The sequence below is a fragment of the Myotis myotis genome, unplaced genomic scaffold (assembly GCF_014108235.1).
Source record: "Myotis myotis isolate mMyoMyo1 unplaced genomic scaffold, mMyoMyo1.p scaffold_m19_p_11, whole genome shotgun sequence".
NCBI lineage: Eukaryota > Metazoa > Chordata > Mammalia > Chiroptera > Vespertilionidae > Myotis > Myotis myotis.
The window spans coordinates 28,405,541-28,417,818 of record NW_023416315.1 but is presented as its reverse complement, the minus strand read 5'-3'; the positions used below and the strand labels follow the sequence as shown (position 1 = coordinate 28,417,818).

Genomic DNA, 12,278 nt, shown 5'->3' with positions numbered 1-12,278 from the left:
CCAGTGTAACTCTGTTCTCTTTTTGAAAATTGGGGATATGGTCATTTTGTGGATCTAGCTTTACCTGCTTAATGACTTTTCTTCAATATACAAGAACATCGCATTCTCTGACCATCATGAACAGTGTAAAGAGCTTCGAAGTAGACTTGAGAGCTCTTGTGCCAGGCTGAATGCTCACCAAGTAGCCTTGTCATGAGACAACACATTTACATTTTCTGGTCTCAGTTTTCTCACCTGCTAAGCAATTGGTTTGTATGCCAGGGCCCTTCAAGTGTTTTTTAAAGCTGTAAATGTTTATCATTTCCCAACTTCTGTGATTCCATCACACACTTCTGTGCCTCTTCCTAAAACACAGGGCAGCAGGATGGCAGCTGTTCTGGGGGCAGTCCTGTGGGTGACTCCACACCAGGGATCAGGAGCCGCCTTTCTACCCGCGCCCAGGTAAATCCTCTTCTTGAAATTTCAGCTGTAGTCACTGACTGCAGAACCGGTTAGTGCCCTTGCCACAGTCCTTACCCTGTTGCTCAATTCGCATGCCAACCTGCTGCAGCTCCTGCTGTTGTTTTCCAGAAGTTACAGCTGCCCTGCATAGCTGGGAGCTGTGCTTTGAAGTGCCCACACCTGTGGCTGTCTCCTTTCATCTCACCACACCCAGGTGCTGGGAATCCTGAGGTAATCCTTTCGCTTCTGTAGCTCAGTGGAAATGGGCTGCAGTGTGTCTTATTGAAGAAGTACAGGAAGACTGGCTCTATTCTGGGACTGAGGATGTGGTGATTTCTTTGTTTACCTATAATTTATTTATGTATTTATTTATCTATTTATATTTTGGGGGGAGAGGATATTTCCTGTTCATCTGAGCTCAAAAGTCCAAAGCCCAATTTAATGTTCAGATTTTAAAAATTATACTGATTTGTCTTTTTTTTTCTATTTTTAAAAAATTTTGACATTATCACAGATGTCACCCATTTTTCTCCCTTTTGCTCCTCTCCACACAGACCCTTCCTCCCCTCCCTCTGGCCCCAGTCATATTGTTTTTTGTGCCCATGGGTTATGTGTATATATTCTTTGTCCATTCTCTTCATCTGCTTTCACCCCAGCTGGCCCACCCACCTCCCCTCTGACATCTGTTAGATTGTATCATGTATCCCTAACTCTGGTTCTTTTTGGTTAGTTTATTTTGTTCATTAGATTCCACATATAAGTGAGATCATATGTTATTTGTGTTGCTCTGGCTCGCTTATTTCACTTAGCATTATAGTTTCTAGGTCCATCCATGCTGTCACAAAAGATAAGATTTTCTTCCTTTTTACAGCTGTGTAGTATTCCATTATATAAATGTACCATGGCTTTTTTATCCACTCATCAAGAAGGACACTTGGTCATTCTTCCCACCTCTACAAAGATGACTGAATACTTCAATCCACATTGGTCCCCTCTCCCTTCTTTTGTGGTATAGCCAATAGAGCACAGGTGTAATCTGAAGATAAACAAACTGGATTTGAAATCCAATTCTGCATCATGTTTGACTAAGTATTTGGAAAAATACTGTTGCTGCAACTACTGAGTATTAAGTGTAATGATTACAGATATAATCATACTCACTACTCCCCAATATGGTTTAATTTCATTTAAAATACCAATCATAATATTTACATCACACAATTTTTTGTGAAAATTAATAAAAGGTGATGTTGGTAAAACATTCACTCACTAAAGTGCCCAACATTTGAAACATACAAAATTTCTCCCTTTGAACTCTTTTTTTGCAGTATCTTTAAACTGAGCCCAATTGTTTTATAATTATTTCATGTGTATAAATTTTGTCTCATTAATCGTCGCATAAATTTTGTGAGAAAATGAACATTGTCACATACTTCTTGGGGTCCTCATTGTAGTGTCTGAACTACTTGAGGGCTTCAATAAATCAGTTGTTATAGAGCTAGCACTTAGCACAGTGTCAGATACATAATTGCTCAATAAGTATTTTATGAATGAGTGGGTTTCCTCAATTATTTGATGCATTTTTAAAATTCATGGGTCTAATTTACTGCTCCTAAAGTCGTTTTCTTCCAAAATTCTACTTGGTAAAAGCAACCATGCTTGCCTGGACTAATAGTAATTTATTTCAGAATAATTCTGTTCATCAGAGGCCTCCCATCCTCATTTCTGGAATGTTAGGTTCTGCTCTGGGGTTTCAAGGAAGCCAGAATGCTCAGAAAGGGATATTCACATACAAGGATGTGTTTTCAGTATACTAGGTATTGATATATGGACACCCAGATAGGTATATGAAAGACATGTCTAGGCTTAACTGGATGCCAACTTCTGCAGTTAAAATCAACGCTGTTCAAAATATAACTGACAGATGGATTGCCCATTCTAGTTTTAGTAAATAACTATTAAAATATTTTAAATGGAAACTTCTAGAACTTTGGGTGTGTATCCAAGAATTGCAATGGGAGTAATGATTGTTAAATGGCTTGCTAGTTGGAAATCTTTAAGTAGTATTTGTATTCCATGCATTGGAAAAGAAGAAAAATCAGCCAAAAATTCAAATGTTTTTAATATCTATAAAATAAATATCTTTGGTTTGGTCAGTCTCAGGTTTTCCTTTGGGTAAGAATCAGTTAAGCAATTTATTAAAATTATAGTTGGTCTGGGATGCAAATCAGGAATCTGCATTTTACCAGGGCAGCCCAGGTGATTCTGACACTAGTTGTCTACTGATCTCTGTGTTAGAGTCCACAGTGTATAATGATTTATGAAAAAAGCAGGTGCTTTTTATAGCCAAACAGAACTCAGTTCAAATTCAAGATCTGCCATTTACTACCTTTGTAAGTATGGGAAATTATGTAACCTCTTTGAACCTCAGTTTTCTAACTATAAAGCTGAATAATTCTCAACATATAGGTAAAATTAAATGAGGTATTATTCCTAGAGTGTTTTGTACATTAAAATGTAATGTAATCACTGAATAGTGTGTGTGTGTGTGTATATATATATATATATACATATATATATATATTTAAGTATTTCTCTAGCTTTTGTGCCCTTATAAATATAGTAGCTAACTATTAATTCTACTAGGGAAATATATTGTGGATGCATTGATAATGTCCTTAGCTAGGTCAGCTTCCTAATTTTTCTATGCTTACTCAGGGATGGAAACCTTGAGAAATACCAGCTAGTGGGAACATGGTATCTAAACATGTTGTTGACTTTTCAATCAGATCAAAGGGTTTCTTGAATGTCCCACTAGGCAAAAGTTGTTGAAGGAAATGTATAATTTTATACACTCCATTGCCCTGAGTTTTAGTATAAGGAAAAATACACACATCTATTTCTGGCTCTGTAACTCCATTTAAGTAACAATGTACTTTCCCATAGAGTGAATGGAGGTGATCACGCAAGCACATAATACCTGTGAATCAATCTGCTTCGAGGCATACCGAATGTCTGTAGCTGGCGGTTTAATAATCAAGTTGTTCCACGGCCAGCCCAGAGACGCCAGGGCACTTTGTTGCACTCTAAAGGCCACCAAGGAGGGTCTGGAGGGTCCCCCCAGGCCCACATGAGACTCCCTGAGGTTTCACAGACTCGGAGTTACACAGGGCATTGGTGTTTGTACCGCCACAGTCTTCTGTTAATGTGCTGTACTTGATTATTTGCCCACTGTCTCTCCCTGAGGACATAGATTGTAGTTTACTCATTCTTTTTAAACAACAGCAATTTATTGTCTCACAGTTCTGGAGGGTACAAATCTAAGATCAAGATGTCCACAGGGTTGGTTTCTTCTAAGGGCTGTGAGCAAGAATTTGTTTTATGCATCTCCCTAGCATTGAGTGGTTTACTGGTCATCTTTGTTGTTCCTTGGCTTGTAGAAGCATCACCCTGTCTCTGCCTTCAACTTCACATGTGTGTGTGTCTATGTATAAATTTCCTCTTTTTATTAGGACACAATTCTATTGGTGTAGAGGCTTACTCTACGTACGGTATACCTGAGCAAGGCACTACCCCAAAATCTACTCTGTTAACCTGGCATGAGTATATTCTTTTCTCACTCTTCTGTTTTGTCCTCAGTCTGTACCATGCTGTTGGATAGCTGCCCCCATTGGCTGGAGCACTGTACTGCTTTTGCTGGGCACTATTACTTTAAAATTGATCCTGATCTTCTGGGCACCTGTCTGTCTCCTGGTCATTGGCATGGCTGCCTGGCACTGTGGATACTTCCTCTGGATACCACCATTTATTGCCTGGCAATGTCAACTCCTGCTGCTGATTTGCAGCTTTCTGATGTCAAGTTCTAGTCGGGGCCAAAGCTTTATGGAAATCCCCTTGCGTTGTTTTACGTTGAACTTGCTAAATGGGTATCCAAAACAGAGAAGTAAGAGTTAAGAGTAGAGCAATTCTTTCACTTGCTGATAAACCTACTGAGACTTCCCGCCTCTCCAATGACTAATGCTGTTATTGGGACACTATGATCTTCCCAACTCTCTGCTCCCTTAGGGTGAGTCCTCTCCTCACAGGTCTTTCAGTCCTTCTTGCAAATTGATTTTTGGTAGGTCTGTACCACCAAAGCTCCAGGGTGCCCCGACATATCTTAATTCCAGTAATGGCACAACCATGACTTCAGCTATATATGCAAAACTCAGATGAGGACTAAATTATTTGGGTAGTTGAAATTGGAGGTCATTCTCCATGCAGTTACTATTAAGGGAAAAGCACTGTTAGCTTCTGTTTAGAATCCCATAATAGGCAGTTCTAGTGTTTCCAACAGGGTCTCAATTTCTTATTTTTCTAGGCAAATTGAAAGTCAATAAGCTGTAAGTGGAGGCATTCAATTAGCAGTATTATTTCTTGGCTGAAGCACTTAATAATGTATGTGAGATCCTCTTATACTTCCATCCCCTGCAAGTATGGAGAAGGCTTTATGGTAGTGCAATGGCTGAAGCAGTCTGCAGCATCAGACTTACAGTGGATGTTGCATAAATGAGAAAAATAAAACCGGCTTTCTTGAGTTAAGCTATTGAGGCTTGGGAATTGTGTGTTAGTGCAGCATAAACTTAGCCTATCCTGATGAATAAAAACAACCCTTTTCATCCCCCTGCCATTCCAAATTTAACTAAAAAATATGGTCTCCATCATGAAGGGGATTTTGGTGAAGATTATAAGTTAGAAAACTTCACACTAATAAAATTTTCTTTCAACTTCGTTATTCCTTTTCCTACCCTCTTTTCTCACTGTGTCACCAGATATGTCATTAAGAAGGCTTTGTGTTTGAGTAGAAGGTTTGGTAAAAATACGGAGCATAAGTAGATTGCAGATGGTGATTAACTTGCCACCATTGTTAAAATAATGTAGTATCTGATTTACAAAATGACTGGTCCGTATAATTTTAGAAGACAGTCATCAAACCAATTGCATGGCACTAGAAAGCCAAGCCTTTCAAACTCTTTTTTTGGTTTCATTTCGGGACGAAGTTAGAAGTCTGTTTTCAATCAATGCATTCACTTTGGAAAGTCAGATAACTAATACTAAGCATTATATAAATAGATAGTAAAATACGTTTCCTTACTGGAATCCCCTAAAGTAAACAAACCTCAAAAATAACTTTATTTACGCTCTGTGCTTGGAGAACTACACTGGAACAAAAAGAAAGATGGAATTGGAAACATTCCTATCACAACATAATCTTTGCTTGTGGGATATCATTACTGTTAAGATACTAAGTATTTATTGTAAAAATTTTGAAAGTATAGTCTGTGGAATGTGGTATTTAATATTTACCAGAACACATCAATTATTTAGAAAATACTTAACATAAAACTCAATTGATAGTCAATTTTACTTTTTTCAAATCCAGTGGCTAAAATCTGCATCTGTTTTATGTGTGTATGTGATGGGCCCTCTGTTCTTCCATGTTTTAACATTTTAGACAACAAAGCTGGTGGCCTGCTTTTTTAGACTCTCCAATTCCTTTATTATTTTTAAGAAATGTTCTCTAAAAACATGCTCTGCTTTTAGAATCGGCAACAACAGTTCATGGCCTGTGTATCATAAGCTGTATTTACTCATGAAAGTTGTCTGTAGTAAAAACAGTGACTATAGGTAAAGTCATCTATTCTGAATTTTTAATGTGAAAAGGTAAAGCATGAAATATGTCTGATGATTTACATGATGAAAGAGAGCTGATAATAGAGCTACTGAGAAAGCCCTGTGAGATCCCAGAGCCAAACAGCGCTTACACTGATGGCCGGGGCGGGGGGTATTAGGAGTTGTCTGAATGTTTATTTCTTCCCCGTAGGCACTTTATGATGTCATATTGCAGCTCAGCTCTTTTGTTACAAAGAGAGAAGACCCTTCACATGGTCATTCTAAAGGAAGATATTACACTGTGGTAGTAAACGCTTCTATTTGTTTAACATTGTTATTTAGACCATCTAGCAAATGTTTGTTTTTTTAAAATAAAAACATCCATTTTATGACCATTCTTAATAGTTGTAGGATTTTGATGATTATATGCAATATTTTTCAAATATTTCATTTAATCCTCAAAGCAATCTTTTAAGTTAGATACTATTATTATTTCCATTTTACAAAGCAGAAGCTCAGATGGGCTTAGTAACTTATTCAAGGTCATTTATGTGGCATTCATTATACATGAATTGAACAAATATTTGTTGGGTACTAAGTATTACAGAAATGAGTACAACATGGGCCCAGCCCCTGAGGAACTTAGTGGTAGAGACAGACTTGCAAATAGCTATTCAATATAATATAAAATGAACTGTATACTTGAAAGAGGAACTAGAGTTTGACATCGAGAAAATAAGATTTGAGCTGAAAGAAAGATTTCACCAGAAGAAAGGGGAAGGTCATCCAGACATCATAACCTCCATTTCCAGAGACAGAGAAGCAGGAAGGCCCTTGTGCTTTGTGGAATGCTGATGAGTTTGTACAGCTGGAATGAAATGTGAGGGATGAAGAAAGAGGAACTTTTATTGTCCAATTGATAGCTAAGATAATTCAATTAATCTTTTATTCAAACACTTTTACCATTTATTTTTCATTGCCTTTCGTCTTTACTCTTCATATGCTCATTATTTCCAAAAATTCTTTACAGTGCTTATCCTATCTAATAAAAGACAAAGAGGGTAATTAACCGTACCTCTGATACGCTTCCCATTAGCTAATCAGGGCGATATGTAAATTAACTGCCAACCAAGATGGAGTCCGGCAGCCATGCAGCTGAAGCGAACAGGAGGCTTGCTTGCTCCAGTGATGGAGGAAGCCAAGGTTCACCGCCTGCCACAGCCGGCTCTGAGCCTGAAAGCAACAGCTCCGAAAGCAACTATGTTTCAATTATAGAAGCTAAACAAACCCCAGATACCTGCTTTCAGAAGCCGAGGCCTCAAGCTGGAGCCAGGCCTCAGAGCTGGAGCCGGCTCTCAGCTCCAGTGACAGCCATAGAAGGTAAATAAATCCAAGAATTAAAAAAGAAAAGAAAAAAAGGAGAGGTTGGGAGCTTCAGTCACCCACCAGCCTGAAAATGGCCCTCAGCCCCTCACCCAGACTGGCCAGGCACCCAAGCGGGAGCCCCACCCTGATCCGGGACACCCTTCAGGGCAAACCAACCGGCCCCCACCTGTGCACCAGGCCTCTTTCCTATATAATAAAAGGGTAATATGCAAATTGACCCTAACAGCAGAAAGACTGGGAATGACTGGTCACTATGACACACAGTGACCACCCGGGGGCAGACGCTCAATGCAGGAGCTGCCCTCTGGTGGTCAGGGTGCTCTCACATGGGTAGCTCTGCTCAGCCACAAGCCAGGTTGATGGTTGCCAGTACAGCGGTGGTGGTGGGAGCCTCTCCTGCCTCCTCAGCAGCGCTAAGGATGTCCGACTGCAGTTTAGGCCTGCTCCCCGCTGGCAAGTGGACATCCCCTGAGGGCTGCTGGGCTGCCAGAGGGATGTCTGATTGTCATCTTAGGCCCAATCCCCTGGGAGCAGGCCTAAGCCAGCAAGTGGTCATCCCCTGAGGGGTCCCAGACTGCGAGAGGGCACAGGCCGGGCTGAGGGACACCCCCCCTGAGTGCACAAATTTTTGTGCACCGGGCCTCTAGTATAAAATAACATAGAATCAGTGATATGAAAATCTATGAGCAAATGCCATATAATAGATTCAGGGACTTGACAAGGTGAGAAAGAGAAAAGATATTATTCCATAATTAGGCCAAAAGTCATATAATTAAATATCAAATTATATAAAAGCCCAGAACATTCTAAATGATCTCAAGAAAAAGAAATAAGATTATGTGGTTATACCCATAATTTACAATTCTAATTTCTCCGTATCAAACCCGCTCATGAGGTTGGAAAATCCCTAAGGTTATCTAGGGTATTTGAATAAACCACCACCCATGGGAAAACACTTAAAGAAAAGTACGTTTATTTTAGATGAACCAGGGTTTTCTGGGCTGATTTACAAAGATGCTAATGCCATTTTTTAGTTTGAGAGTTTAACAATTTCTTTCAGAAGGCAGTGAGCTGATAAAGTCTAACTGAGATAGAATACAAAAGAAAATGCTAAGATTGTCCAGAACATATAGGGCAATTCAGGAAGGCATGCATGCATTTACTACAAATGAGAGGAGTATAAAACATAAGTCATAAGATATGTTTTCTACCAAAGAAAAGCAAAAAATGATGGAACAAATGCTAGTTTTATCTGGCTCTTTCTAACAGGAGAGGATGCTATTGCACAAGTAGGAAGGCCAAAGCATGGAAGGGAACCATGTCTAACACAGCAGGGAAATGCCTGCAGCAACACTGCAAGTATCTGCTTGTCATGCTTGTTTACCATCCAAGAACAAAGACATTTAGGGAAATGTGTTTGACACAATAGGACAGGGGTTGGTAAAAGTAGGTTTACAGTTATGAGTATTCAAAACAAAGTTTATTCTTGTATTTTTTATTATTTACATCTTTGCAATGCTATTTCTTTCTTTTAATTCATGTGTACTATATTTTCTAGAGGCCCATACAGTAAATTGTTAGGATGTAAATACTTATTAAGTTGTTTGGACAGAGTTACTTAAGAAATGGAATTATTAGGTAGTTCTTTTGGTCTGATGGACGCAGTAAAAAGAGTTACTGAGACACTTAGGGCTCCATGAACAAAGAAGTTTGGGGCCCCTCTGAATTAGCTCATTTAGTCTTCATATCCACCAAAGGAGACAAGTCCTAATCTTATGTTCATTTTATAGAAACTAAGACACTAAGAGGTTTACTACCTTGCCCACACAGCTGAAAAGAGTAAATGCAGGATTTGAACCTAGTCAGAACTTCAAACCCCACACCCATAACCAATACACAATACTGTTTCTATGTACCAGTATATATTTATATAAACAGGATGGTTGTCAAAAATAAACTACATTGAAGAGACATGTCCTGAGGAGAAATATAGTTTCAATGACAATATTTGAAGTATATAATTTCAAACTAGAACTGGAAGGGACTTTATAAATTATTGTGCAATCCCTGGTGAGTCTTTGAGACCAGCCTACCTCATCACTGGCAGAGTGAGTGTGAGGACCTCTGACACCTGTGCCCCGTACTGAAGTAGCTGTGTGAGATAAAGAAGGTCTGCTCAGGTGTGGTGGTCAGAAATAGGATATACTCATAATGCCACGAGTACACAGGATAAATTGACACCAAACTTGGAGAGAAGTGTCATGGCAGGTATCTTTGTAGCTGACAAAAATCAATAGATTAAAAATCAGGTGTTTTTCCACTGAACTTGGGGGATTTACAATGGTTATTGAGAAGCATTTGTTAGTGTAATAGCCCCCCTTGGACAATCAAGGAATTCTCACTCCAAGACTCTAACTTGAATACTCTGCTTCTACAATCTATGAAATACTTCCTTCCTCTGGGCTCCACATGAGATGATGTAACTACTCATTTCTTTTCTTGTCTGGCTTCCTCACCGGCTGGGAGCTCCTCAGGGGCAAGGACCAGCCTTTTGCCTCAACTGGCATCTCCAGTGTCAGCCACGCATAGTGCCTGCCCTATATACATATAGTAGGTGCCTAAAAGATGTTGGTACGTGAGTTTATAATGAGTAGATGTTGACAGAAAGCTACAAATGAGCTAGGATGTCATTTATTTAATCAGCCCAAACATAAACTTGTCTCCAATCAGAAACACCTGATTTGGACCTCACATACTAGGAAATAAGTGGCTCTTATGTTGAGCCTCTGACAAGTGCTTCTGTTACTCTAACTCAAATAACCATCTGTTTGTTTGTTTTTTTCCAAACTAAACCTTTGTCAAGAGTCAGGCCTCTCCTTACACATCGAAGCTCACTTGTAACCATGATGCGGAATCTGTCTGCTTTGGCCACAGAGTAAGATATGCACATCTTCTTGTGCTCTGAGAACTCACCGTCATCATTCCCACCTCTTTTCCTTTGCTCAGAATATTCATGTTGCTTGGGAATTTATTCTCCTTTTTTCTTACCAATCCAGGTCCACTCCTTCATTACTTAGCATAGGCTGCTCCACTGGGCCATGCCTTTTCTAATAGTTTCAGATTCCGTCGATACTCTTCCTCTGAATCTGAATAGCATGACAGCGGTGGGCCGCACCATTTGGCTCATGACTAAAGCTGTCCTGCTTTACTCTTATTTGTTTGTTAGTCTAGAATTCAGTGGTCGGTAAACTGAGGCTCGCGAACCGCATGGGGCTCTTTGGCCCCTTGAGTGTGGCTCTTCCACAAAATACCAACGTGCGGGTGCGCATGGACAGCGCGATTGAAACTTCGTGGCCCATGCGCAGAAGTTGGTATTTTGTGGAAGAGCCACACTCAAGGGGCCAAAGAGCCGTATGTGGCTCGCGAGCCGCAGTTTGCCGACCACTGGAGGTTCCCCAACTAGATGCCAAGCTCCTTGAGTTACAGGAACCAGTTATTACAGCATCATCTGGTCTAATGTGGTCTAAACAAATGGTTGTCGTTCGGTATTTTATTTGCTGCATTGGTAGTAGCCGTACATGTTGCTTCATTCCAACGGATTCAATGGGCCCCAAATCTGACCCGATAGAAGAATTTCCTGAGGCACAAGCAGAAGTTGGTGATACCAAAGAGGAAAGATGGAGTCATTTATTGGGCACCAGGATTTAGTGGGTGGAAGTTCAGTCATAGTTCATGGTTAGGAGGCCGTAGTTTTAAGGAAATAAAAGAGCCAAAAGCCCAGAGCAAAAGGAGCTGAAGCTTGGCTTGCATTGTTAGTTTGTGTCCTACTGATGCCTATTTGAATACTTTAAGGCTTCATCTTCTCAGTTTCAGCAAACAAAACATATGTTTTAGCAATGCCCAAAACTTCCCAGCAGCTCTACACTTGGTGTAAAGAAATGCTAGTAAATATGGATTTTAAAGATCTATAGTGAAGCTCAACTTTATTGAAAAGTATGTTTATGTAGAAATTTAAATATATACCTTATATGCATTTTTTTCAGTTTATTTCTTTTAATCTCTATTTTTTTAAAATAAAACTTCCCTTGAAGCTTTCAGTTCTTTAAATTACATCTCATGATTAGTATTTTAGTTTTATTAAGATTGCAGGGAAAATACAGGGAATTTAAGAGGTAAAAGCTTAGTTATTTTGCGAAATAGTCTTATGACTGATATTTCAATTAATGCAGAGCAAAAAAAAAATCACTTATAAACAATTATTTACCTTTATGTGTTTCTCTAAGCAATTTATTTCTTACTGTCTGTTAATTCTCTTCTAATACATTTTTCTTTCTTTACTGTCAGTAATTTCTGGTTCCCTCCCACATTGGGCCACCAACTCATTCTGTCACCTTTATTTATTTTCCTCCACACTAAAAAGCCATTCCCAAAGTACTTTCATGCAAAATTTCTTTTTTAAAATGGTATTTATTTTTATTCCAATTCATTGGGGGGAAAGCTAGTTATGTAATTTTTAAACTAATGTAAATTTGCAGCCTGTATTGAGAAGCATGTGGATTGAACAGCATCTTATTTTTTTTTTTAATACTCTAATTCCCTTCTCCCTTTCCTTTCACAAGTCTTTTTTATAGTAAGATTTCATATCACCCTATGTAAAAATAGTGAAAAGTCTATACTAGATAAATCTACCAATATGTTTGTCAGAGAAAAAGTAGGAATGCAACATCCCATAAGTGATAACCAATATACCTGATTATGAGATGATTGGTGGAGCAAAAATAAGTAAGTAAGTAAACAAA

The 12,278-nt window shown here is 39.0% G+C and overlaps 1 long non-coding RNA gene across 1 annotated transcript in view; it reads left to right on the top strand.

The window, feature by feature from the left end:
* The first annotated feature begins 329 nt into the window (after positions 1 to 329).
* Positions 330 to 12,278, top strand: part of LOC118666156 — a 57,898-nt gene continuing 45,949 nt past the window's right edge. Inside the window, exons 1-2 of the long non-coding RNA XR_004970873.1 lie at positions 330 to 441; positions 571 to 672. This is a non-coding gene — a long non-coding RNA (uncharacterized LOC118666156). The remainder of the gene's footprint in view (positions 442 to 570; positions 673 to 12,278) is intronic.